The following is a 12,281-nucleotide window of genomic DNA, read 5'->3' as shown; positions in this document are numbered from 1 at the left end:
CTCCCCTCCCCATTTACAAATACTTTATTTCCATTTTTTTCAGTTTCTCATATTTTTTTCCTCTCCCTTATTACCTTTCCCCCACCCTTCCCACTATCCTAGTTTCTTAAGCTGTAGAAACAATTCTCCTCTAACAAAGAGTTTTTGAGTTATTTACTTCTACTAAATGAGGAAACTAAGCTACTACGTTAAATTCAGATTTACCATCCAGAATGTCGTACAGACTCAGGGGGGACACAGAAAACCAAGGATGTGCTGGCTCCCACACATGCCAGTTTTATACATCTCATTGCAACTCTGTATTAGTAACTTCATGTCATTAGCCTGAAATAGGCTACGGTGGTGTATTTATACCACAGAAATTGGTAATGCTGCAGATTAGGGCTTGTTTTCCCAGAGAGCTGATTGCTGAACATTTACTCATACAACACTTCTGCTGGCCAATGAACAAAGTGTACCGTAAACATCATGGCACTGTGTGATAATTTGAATTCACTTCACACAATGATTGCAATAGGAATCTAGATAAGGACATATCATTATATGTTATGTGTGTGGTACTCGTCACAGTGGTGAGGATGGACATTTTTGGACATTGCTTTGAGAGCTTGTGACTTGTGATTTTATAATTTGTACTTTTAGGCCTTATTTGAGTTTTCTATTTTTTCAGAAACTATGTTTCCAGTGTTTTCTTCTGAAAGCCCAGTACTTTCTCTATACTCTTGTATGGTGCACGAGAGAGGTGCCAAGGTTCACTTCTCTTTCTAGTGCTTTCCTTGAGAATATCAAAATCCCTACTCTGAATACTGCTGAGATATTATCACCCGTTGCTGCTTATTCTCTATTCCTTTTTTCTCTCATTTTCAATTCCTGACACTAGTGCTGTTAAATTCATGAGTCTTCAGACAGCGTAAGAACAGAGGTCTTGCGTTCAAAACCACTTGTGAGTCTGGCCCAATGTGAGTCTTGCTCTGTAGTCTGTATTACACTGGCTGCTGTGATGCCAGATCATTGATCTTGGCGCCCCTTTCCCCATGAAGAATATGTAGGGATTCCTGAAATACTAGCAAGACCAGAGGCATGCATTTTAATTTCAGCAGAATCTATGCAGATGCCCCAGTCCCAGTGCACTGAAACCCTATCACATTCCTTGGGTAGTCATTTCCCAGGTTTTATTCCACCTTTTCTCTTCACGGGGTCAGCTGGAGGTGAAAGCTCTTCCCAGGAAGAGCCCAGTGTCTTGAGCCGCATAACTCCTCATGCAGTTCTGTCAGTGCTCTCTGAGGGCTCTGGCTCTGACAGCTGATTGACGTGGATGAGTGTTTCGCAGCTCAGGTGTTCACGAAGAGTGCCCTGACATGTTCTACCACACTGCATTTCTCTTCAGTTTCCTGGCAAAGTGATGATTTTCCCCTCAAGATTATTTGGATTCTAATGACTAATTTCGATTAAGATAGATTTTTTGAAATTAAAAGGCAGCTCTTCGATTCCTGGTTTAGCACCACACTTTTGTATGCTAGAGTTCTATGTAATTCTGGAAGGAAATTTTGAACCTAAAACACTATAAAGACATAGATAAGCCTTTGGCACCTTGAAGGGTAAAATAACAGTAGAGTGTTGGAGAAGATTTAGTCTTCATTTCATGTACTTAGACCTCCGGCTGCAGTTTATACAGAAGTTACGTGCTAGAACTAAGGGTTTTAAAGGAGGTTAAAAATACTATTGCTTATTGTGATTCGATAGCAGGATAGCTAACTATTTGTGTGATGAAATTTGAAAGCACTTGGGCTGGAGCTGAGCAAAAATCTTTATAGTACAAAAATTATAGAACAGGAAAATGGATCTAATTCTTTAGGACTAAATTTAGGTCTAAATTCTGCCTTTAGGATGTACTGGTGGTGTGCCTTTGTGAATTTGACTTCAATTCTCTGGGTATCAGGATTTCCTTTTGTCAAATGGACATACTGAATCTACTTCAAAATGTTGGAAATGAAACGGAGATACCTAACACACTTGACACTCTGAATTTGATCCTTAGCACAGAAGAGAAGAAGGGAGGAAGAGAGGGAGGGAGGGAGAGAGAGCAGGAAATGAAGATTTAGGAAACTCTTAGAATATTGCCTACTACTCAACAGACATTACTCAATGAACTTCATTTTCTTAGGATAGAGACAGAAGCACTGTGGGGAAGGTTTGAAAGATTCCCAAGTGGGGCTTATTATGCCCAGTAGAACCATGCAATACTTTTTTTCTTCTTGGAGACCAATGGGACTACGTTAGGATGTCTCTGTCATCTACCCAATCATGGAGGGTGTGACACATGCTGTGGAGTGAGGGGATGCCGAGATCATAGACATCGCACAGGAAACTGAAGTGTGATCATCTAAATGTAGATATAGTTGGCGTTAGATTGAAGAAAATTGAAGTGACGCACAAATTCCTTCAGCCGCCTGTTATTTTGTGTTTAAAAACTTCTCTGTCATTGTAACCAAACAGATCAAATATCGATGTTCTTCAGAGAAATGAAACTCAAAACTTTGGAAGATCTGAATAATGAGTTCCCCGCTTTACGTGGGAAATCTCACTAATTGTAGATTCCATGGCTCTGCTTAAACAAATTCTATAAGGTAGCTTTAATAGCTCTCACTGTTAGAAATTGCTTTATATGAATTAAAGTCAACTCCTTTGTCAGGTAACGGTGATCATTTCAGTACTAAGTTATATTCAATTGTCATATATAGTGGTCTCTTGGTTTATGAACTTAATTCATTCCATGATTCTGGTCACAAATCCAATCAAACTTTCCCATAAGGATCAATGTAAATAAGGTTTACCTGTTCTGAACCATATGCATGTTTTTAGTCACACAAATATGAAACAAAGCACAATCCAGCTCCGTATGAAGAGAGAGAACGCTAGCACTCCTTGAGGTGACTTCTGGAATGGAGAACAGGAAGGTGAGTGGGGAGGGAGTTATTGTTTGGAGGGAGAATCTCTTATAAAGACACTGGGGAGGTCTCCCTCAAGGGTTTCCTCTCTTCATCTCTTAGCTTCAGGGCCAACTTTGATGACCGATCTGTCTAATGCCACTTTTTTTTTCTGCTTTACGTAATCCTCCAGACATGAGAGACCATGTTATCTTTCATTAAATTCAACACTGCATTGATGTCCTGGCCCGAACTCTCACCCATGGTCGCAATCTCCTTTACTACTTGTGCATCAAACCCTTCAAAGTAACGTTCAGTGACACATTCTGACCAGTTTCCTCCAACTGAGCTGACGGTGTAGTACATGACATCTTCCCAGGCTTTGTCAGTGAGGTTGATACATTGGGAGACATTTTAATGTTTCTTCCAGACATCGGTTCAGTGACATTAAAACACCTGATGCAGAAGGCAATGTCTTTGTATACAGCTTCTTGAAGTTGCTGATCACTTGCTGGCCCATGGGCTGCAGAAGAGGTGTCGGGTTGCAGGGAGGAATTTGACCTTTATGAAATTACATTAGGCATGTACCTCACCCACTAAGGCTTGAGGGTGGGCTGGTGCATGGTCCATCAGAAGAAGGCACCTTTCACACAGCTGGTTGTCAGAAAGATATATCTTAACTAGTGCAAGTCCCTCTTGTAGCCATCTATGAGCATTTGCCTTGTGACTCAAGCTTTTGTGTTAGTCTTCTACCTGACAGGCAGTCTGGCCTTGCTCACAGTCAGTTCCCGGAATGCATGAGTGGCCTTAGAATGATACACCACTAGCGGCTTAATCTTCAGGCTGGGGCTTGAGTTCATACACCATAAATGGGTCAATCTGTCCTTCATGCTCTGTGCCCCAGCAGTGCCTTCTCCTCCTGTTTGATATAGGCTCTATTCAGCATCTTCTTCCAGAAAAAGCCCACCATCCTTGAACACTTGTTGAGGGATGTATCCTTCTGCCTTCATGAATTCTGAAAATTCTTTCTTGTAGTCTTCTGCAATGGCCTTTTCAGAACTGGACGCCTCACCATGGCTTATCACACTGTGGATGACGCTTCGCCTGTAGAATTTATCAAACCACCCTCAACAGCCTTTATATTCATTACTTGTGCCCTGTAGAGGGTTTTCTTGTGGCAGATCATTGTGTCTTTTCCTGTCTTTTTCACAGATCATCACGAACACGCTCACCTGCCAGCTGTTTCTCATTCAACCACACTAACAAGTTTTTCCACCTCTTCTAGCACTCGTGTCCTCTGCTTGCTTAACATTGCTACTCTTTTTTTTCCATATCAGCTCCTTTGATGGCATTTTTATTCTTCAAAATGCTCATTATTATCGACTTCATCACCTTGTACTCTGTGGCCATACCAGTCTCATGAATACGTTGCTTATGCGTTTTGACAATTTCCTTCTTGGAGTTATTGGTCATTTTCTTCGAAACTTTCTTCTTACCTTTCTTGCTCTGCACTTCTTTGTTCCTTTCATTAATGCTCTGCCCATTCTGTCACCTTCATCGCTACTCTTCACTCTCTTTCTACCACCACGCTTACTCTGCACTTTCTTTGGAGCCAGCTGGATGAAATAATACTGCACACAATTGTATGGGCTAAAAAGCACACAAAAATCCTCACGGAAAGAGTGCACAGGTCTGTCTGTGACCTCAGTCTTGGCTAGGGGAAGCCATGACCACAGGTCAGAGTGGGAAGACAGCCACATTCATGTTCATGCAGGGAAGATGGCTGTAGTTGTGTTAGTCACCCAGTGCAGAGTACTTGAACAGAAGCAAAATTACGCTGAATTCTTCTGTTTGTGAGCTGAATTGTTTGGGAACTTAGCTGTAATTATATATATTCTAAGTAATGAGGTTTGATTTCTGTGCCTGCATGTACCAGAAAAAACTATCGCAGGACCATAATCTGCTTTCCATGGCCACTGTGCTGGACAGCATTTTGTGGGTGATGAGGGTCTGAAGATGGAAATGGGGGGTCAGAACCAGGCTCCCCCACTACAAAGCCATCACTGCCATTGGAACTGCAGCACTTAGTCTTCCTTGTTAGTAGCCTGACCACCTTATTCTTTTTTTGTGGGGGGTACTGGAGATAGAACTCCAGACCTTGCACTTATGAGGCAGGCAGCAGCACCACTAAGCTAAATCCCTGGCCCACTACCTTGTTCTTTTAAAGCATTTAAAATACAGTGATAATTTCCAAGATAAAAGTCATTTTCAAAGTCAATAAAAGTCATTTTTCAAAAGTTGTCATCTATAGAAGAATGAAAAACTTAAATTTCTTCTGTATTTCAACATTTAGATCCTTGATACTACCTGTACTTTAAAATTTCAAATACTGATTCAGGAGGTGAAGTCCAGTTTGAATGTAGACCTATCTAAACCTGGCTGTGATAAGATTACTCCCAGATGATACTGATTTATTGATGTACTGTACCTGTTACCAGTCCCTTGTCAGAAGCCCCAGAGGAAACAGGAATCTTAAGAAACTGTTAAGAGAGTAATAACTAAATATCAAAAGTCACCTTGTAAGGAATGATTTGGGTGCGAGATTGGTGAGAAGTGGACTGTTATACATCGGGCTGGGGTGGGATGCTGAATTTTGATCCACCCTTGTTGGAGGGGGCATTTACCATTTTAAAAACATAAAGATTAGCTTCAAATGTAGTAGAGTTTTTGGTGGTACCAGGGATCGAACTCGGGACCTTGCACTTGTGAAGCAGGCTGTGGAACCACTGAGCTAAATCCCCGGCCCTATAACGGAGTTTTATAACTGACAGAACCTAAAACATAGTTTTACTTTCTTCCTTTTGACTTGCGGAAAGGAAGCTAAAATAAAATTTCAATTTCGTGCCAACTGCTGGGAATATTGTGCACAACAAATTAAGACTGACTAGACCAATTAGAAGGAATTCTAGTACTAGTCAATGAAGACCAAAGCGACACTAGCACCCAACCTGCTGTTACTGTGACTACCAGTCTTGCCTGTGCCCCTCACCGACTTCTAACATCTTGAATTCCTCTTTCCTTTGCCTTCAACCCCACACTGATGGTTTCGTGATGTCCTACAGCAGTGGTGGCGAACCCACGACACACACTGCAGCAGGCACAGAGAGCCCTCCCTCCTCGTTGGCTGCAAGCCAAGTAGCCTGAGCCAAGGAGCCAAGGCCTGACACATTATCAGCACACATACAACAGCAAAGATCACGTTAATGTGCAAAGCGTGCCAGATGCAAACTTTTACCTTTCAGTAAAACGCAATCTGTGTCATTGAAAAATATATTATTGTGTTGTTCTTTTAAGATAAAAGATGTTAATGTATGAGGTTTATTTTTTCGGTATTCAGGTTTAATGGCAGCGCTGGCACTTTGAGATAAATACGTAGGTTCTGGGTTGAAGGTTACTACGGCTGTCCTAAGAAACAGTGGATCTCAATACTCTCGGCAGCCCACCCCTCAAATACCCCTGAGTACTCATTCATACTCTTGCACACAATGTCAGAGCATGCACTGCTCTCCTGATGTCAGAGGGCATCAGGGTGAGAAACTGTATTACATACAGTTCAAACATCGCGTGGTTTCTCCTACAGCAAATTATAAACAAAGAGCAAAGTAAAAGACAGTAGGGAGTATGAAGATAGACATTTCTAAAATGTGAAAGGGTATAAGAAAAGGAGGAGGGAGGAGAGGAAAAGAGGATGAAAAGCATTAATGTATTATGTATATGTTCCACTCTACACAAGGAATGTAAACATCATGTACTATACACAATAAGCAAATAAACAAATGAAGCAAAAATAAAAATGATGGCCATATAAAGCTTTATGAGCTATAAGCTTTTTATCTAATGGGTTTTGTAAGGTCTGCATAATTTTTACTCTCAGAATTTCACAATCATTTAATGAATTAATTAAAACAAGAAACGATAAAAAATCATTTTGCAGCCACTGTGAGAATATACAGACTTTTAAGGCACGATTGTTGTTTTACTCACAGAGAAAATGGGTGATAGAAATGTTAAATAACAAATTACCTCAGCTTGTAAATAATGATACCAGAGTTAGAATTCAGGCCTTCAAACTCTGATTCCAGTGCTTTTCTTTCCTGGAGAAGATAAATGAAATATCAGAAATAACTACAGGGTAGAGAAATTTGACCATATAATGGCCTGCAAGCGTTTAGAGAGGTCTGGATGCCAGGGAAATCAATTACGGAAGGAGGCATAGGAAAGGTTTCTTGACTGGATAGTACATCATTGGGTGGGAAGATATGGCTTCGTGAAGTAGAGTCAAAGTGATTAATTACACAGTTGAAGCTCTAGCTGTAGGTAAAGCATTTGCATAACATGTGTGAGACCCTGCACTTGGATCCCCAGCACTGAAAAAAAATTTTAATTTCTCCCAGATGGTTCTAGAAGGATAGGAGCTAGTTTGAACTTCCAAGGAGTGAATTGCTGGTAAAAAAAACAAAACAAAACAAAAAACTCTTAGTACTTCAAATCTAGTTTTAAATATGAGGAGTTTATTTAGGTAATAAATAAATATTTTTCTTTTTCTTCTTATATCTGATAATTTAAGATGGAGAAAATAAAAAGATGTGTGCTTACTGCACCACATATTTATTTGTTTGTTACTTAGAAATGATAAGTAAAAAAGTAATAGAGAATAATGACAGTAAATAATCTTTACTTTCTGGAAACTTAGATTCTGAATTGGGACTTACATCTTTATACTTGAAAAATTCATAATTTTATAATTATTCGTGATTTTTAATCTTATTCTTTTTTTGTTGTTATATTATGTGTCTGTTATAACAAACTGCTACAGACTGGTTGATTTAAATATCAGTTTTTTTTTTCTCACAGTTTAGGAGACTTTAGGTCCGAAATCAGGGTTGTGGTTGAAAAATCTCTCCTAGCTTACAAATGGCCACTTACTTGCTGTGTCCTCACATATTGGAGACAGACAGTTCTGGTATCTCTTCTTTTCCTTGTAAGAACACTAATCCTATAATGAAGTCCTAAATGTCATGACTTCACCTCACCCAGATACCTCCCCCAAGCCCCACCTCCAAACAATCCCACAGGGGGCTAGAATAGGTGACTTTTGTGAGGACACAGACATTACATAATAACCTTCAAGTACACTGTCACTAGAGACAAGCAAAGATTGTTCTACCATTGTAATTAACAGACTATGACTCTTATACAACCTTTAAAGGTACTACATTTAATTTGTGGTTTTTATCTTCTTCAAAGTAATTAAATTGGTCTATAACTTCACTTGATCTTAGCCAAAAGGCTGAGAAGTGATGTTTGGTCTGTAACTTACAATGATCTCAAGGAAAGAACTTCTAAGTTATAAAGCACTGTTATGCAAATGTCTCTGTGTGTATAAAACAATGGTGCTTAAATTTGTAGTTCCATGCTAAGCACTTCACAAGAATGATCAGGTTTGGTCTTTGTAACATGCCATGTTAAAAGTATCATCACTATTCCACAGGTGAGAAAGTCAGCAAAGAAGATATAATGCTCAGAGAGAAAGATATCAATAAATACTGTTCTCTTACAATTTTTATAATAATATTTATAATAATATTTATCCATGAAAGAGAAGTGTTGATATTGCTTTTGGATCACCCTATATTTAAATCTACAAACTGTATTCCAGTAGGATGTTTCTTATGTAACTTGCTGCTGTATTTCCTAATCTGGAATATCTAGAATGTCTCTGTTCATACAGATTCTGGACTGCCTTAGTCTCTATGATGAGAATGCACTGCACTGTACAGTAAAAACGATGATTCTTACAGTATGTTAAACACATTGCCACTTTTTGTCTTAACTCTCTTGTATCATTACATGGTCTAATAAAGGAAATGATGAATCTCATTTTGTCTTTATATTATTAACTGTGAACCCACTTTTCCCATTCAAATGTGGCCTGATTTTTGGCATTGTAGGAGGATTTTCAAGTTGACAACCAGAAAATAAAACAAAATTAAAACTCAGGCCTAAATATCTCTAGAAACACATGCCCCTCAGTGGGCCTGACTTCTGTCCTTATTCACAATTTGTCTTCTATTATACTCATAATATCTAAAGTTGAAGAAACATTACACTGCATAATATATAGCTTTGAAGGGATTTCAAGTCCACAATTTTATTGGAATTACTGTGCATGCAAGAGCACCAAGAACATACCTTCCAAAGTTACGGGCACCAATAGACTGGATGTAAAACACAAGCATCATCGAGAGAACTAGTTAGTACACCGTGCGGTAGTGAAATTACTTATCAAACTCAGCCAAACAAAACGCAGGAGCTATCCATTGTACATGAAACAACATGCTAAAATGAGATTTTCTGTCTTTGTTTTGCTTGAGTACCTAAGAAAATTGGCTTTTATTCTTGCCTTCCAAAGTAATGTGAGAATCTACTTGGCTTGAACTGTTAGACTGACAAAAAGTCACTGAAGAACTCTACTGCCTGTAAAGATGAAATAACAGGGATCAGTTTATTCTTCTGCTTAAACCGATTTTATAAAGGGAAAACACACATCCACAATACGTACACAAACACGTACACACAGAACCACAGTTTTCAAGACATAAAATCTCAATCAGAAAGTCCCTGAAAGACACGAAGTGAAAAGGGGAGTCTTACGACTGCCCAGCTGACTTCCTTAAAGTGTCGAGGCTGTGATACAGGAGAGGAGTCTGGAGTGGACCCAGGGGACTCTGAGGAGAGGAGATGGATTTGTGAGCTCTGGAAGGGCAAGACAGCCAAGGGCCACAGGACAGAATGCTGGGGAAGAAAGCGCTCCCAGAGAATGAAGTCTGGAAATCTGCACATATTTCTCCTGTCCTTCCAGTGTCTGGCTGGGTACTGATAGTCACAAGAACCTGAGGATATTAGAGGCCTGCAAAAGAACCACCTGAGAGAATTTGAGGGACCAGTGCCCAGCCTCCAGATGGGAATAGTGCCTATTTTCACCAGTCATGCTGGAAAACCTTATTGTGCTAGTCAGCTTTCTATTACTGGAATAAGTACCTGAGACAAATTATGTTTTAAGGCGGAAATGTTTATTTTGGCTCATAGTTTCAGAGATCTCGGTTCATGGCCACTTGGTCCTGTTCTCTTTGACCTGTGACAGTGTAGTACATCACAAGGTAATGCAAGGCAGAGGAAGAGGCTGACCTTAAGGCTACTGAGAAGCAGAGAGGGAGAGGGAGAGACTGGGGGCCCAATATCACACCCCTAGGACAGACTTTCCTTTTACTAGGTCCTACCGCCTAAATGTTCCACCATCTCCCCATTTTGGTACAGGGTGGAAGCCATGCCTTGGGTCTTTGGGGGACATTCCCGATTAAATTATGGAACTCAAGCTACACCAGGCTTTAGGAGCTAGTGCACTTAGAAGGCTTTTTTTTTTTCTTTCTTTTTTTTTTTTTGTACTGGGGATTGCCAGGCAGGCATGAGCTAAATCCTTGGGTCTCAGTCACGGCTGTTGTCCCACACTGAAAAATTGGAAAGCAAGATCCAAAAGGGTCACATTTAAACACAAGAGATCATTACAAACTTTTTGAACGTCTAGTGTTGACAAGGATGTGTAGGAACTGGAAATTCTGTCTGTCACTGGTGGGAAGGCAAACTGCTACAAAAACCTTGCAGAACTGGCAGTTTGCCATGAAGTTAAATATGTGCCTTCCACATGCTTGCACTATTTTACTCCTAGGTGCTTGCCCATGAGAAATTAAAGCAGGATTACTGCTTATCCATACATGTCTAAGTCAGTTGTATGCATAGCAGACCCCCCAGAACATCCCAAGTTCCATCAACAACTTATAAATAAATTTTGGTATAGCTAAATAATAAATTGGCTACTGCTCATTGATAAAAATGAGTGAGTATTAAACATGGTGCATCTCATGTTATGCCATCTACTGTTCTGTTTCTCAGGTCTCAGACTCTGACTGAATTACCTCACTGGCTGTCCTGCTTCTCCAAATTACAAGTGGTTTATTGCGGGATCCGTAAGCCTCCGTAAGTGTGCGAGTTTACTTCCATAATAAATCCACCCCACCCTGCTCCAGCCATCCGTCTGTGTGATTTGTTTCAGTGGAGAACCCTGGTTCACTCACTGGGAGTCTTATTGAAATGTGCTTTCTTATCCGTAGCTCTGGGATGGTATTTGAGAGTCTGACATTCCAATAAGGGACAGTGCTGCTGCTGTGAGTCAGGACATTACAGAGTGAGGTTATGCGTGGTATTAATGGGAAGGGTATAAGAATGGGGATTAGGGTTTTGATGCTACTACTTGTTAATAGGATGACTTAATGGTTTATCTAATATAAAAGCCTTATATTCCTCATCTATAAAATGCAGGTAACAGTATCTATCACATAAGATTGTAGTGAGAGTTAAATGAAGATTGCTTAGTAGTGCTTAATAAATCTCAGTCAAAAGTAAGAAGAGTAGGGGAGGGGAGGAGGGGGTGAAGGGAGGGCAGGGGTAAGGGGAAAAATGAGAATCAAGACTTGTCATGTAGAGGTACAGGATCCCAACAATGAATGTAACTGTACTGTATCCCTAAAATGTACCAATAAACTCAATTAAAGCTGAAAAAAAAAAGTAAGAAGAGTAGGTAGGAGGGATTCTAATATAGCTTAAGTTTTCTAAACTGTAAGGATTAGATTATTTAAGCATCTGATCTTTGCAAGGATCTCCTTTGCTTATCTGTCTGGTAAACAATTACTTGACTCCCATATTTTCAGTAAGGGGAACAATTCACACGGAGACCATTTTATTTTCAGAGTATTCCATTAATCTTAGTGGATTTATTGATTTGGGTATAAAATAAGTTTCTGTCAAGTAGTTCCAGCATTGTCCCCTGAAACAAAAAAGTTGTTTTTATCCACCTAGTAGCTCTTAAATCACCGTATTTTTCTGATATTTTGAGTTCCATATTTAACCAAGTCCACCTAGTCATTCACAATTACTTCACTACCTCTGGTAGATGCGAACAATCTTTTATAATAAGAGATGGATTATAATTTTATTTGCCTACAGCCACATGAAAATAAAAGCCTTAGACAGAAATTGGCCATGTTTAAACCCATTTTTTTTTTTTTAGCAAGAATGAGCAAAACAGTTACATAATCTACAGAAAACTCAACATCTTCCTGAACTCTCATCTTCCTCTAAGGATCATCCTATGGTACTTTGCTTGGAAAATTCATATTGGAGAGACAATATGTCCGTGGTAGAAATCATCTTACTCAAATGGGGTAGAGACTGACTCCC

The 12,281-nt window shown here is 39.7% G+C and overlaps 1 pseudogene; it reads right to left on the bottom strand.

Annotated features, from left to right (window-relative positions):
* LOC104874445 overlaps positions 1-9,226 on the bottom strand; it is a 130,087-nt pseudogene extending 120,861 nt beyond the window's left edge.
* Positions 9,227-12,281: the final 3,055 nt, after the last annotated feature.

The sequence above is a fragment of the Fukomys damarensis genome, unplaced genomic scaffold (assembly GCF_012274545.1).
Source record: "Fukomys damarensis isolate Sample0158 unplaced genomic scaffold, DMR_v1.0_HiC HiC_scaffold_31, whole genome shotgun sequence".
Taxonomy (NCBI): domain Eukaryota; kingdom Metazoa; phylum Chordata; class Mammalia; order Rodentia; family Bathyergidae; genus Fukomys; species Fukomys damarensis.
The sequence above is the reverse complement of the archived record's forward strand: the minus strand, read 5'-3'. Positions and strand labels throughout refer to the sequence as shown.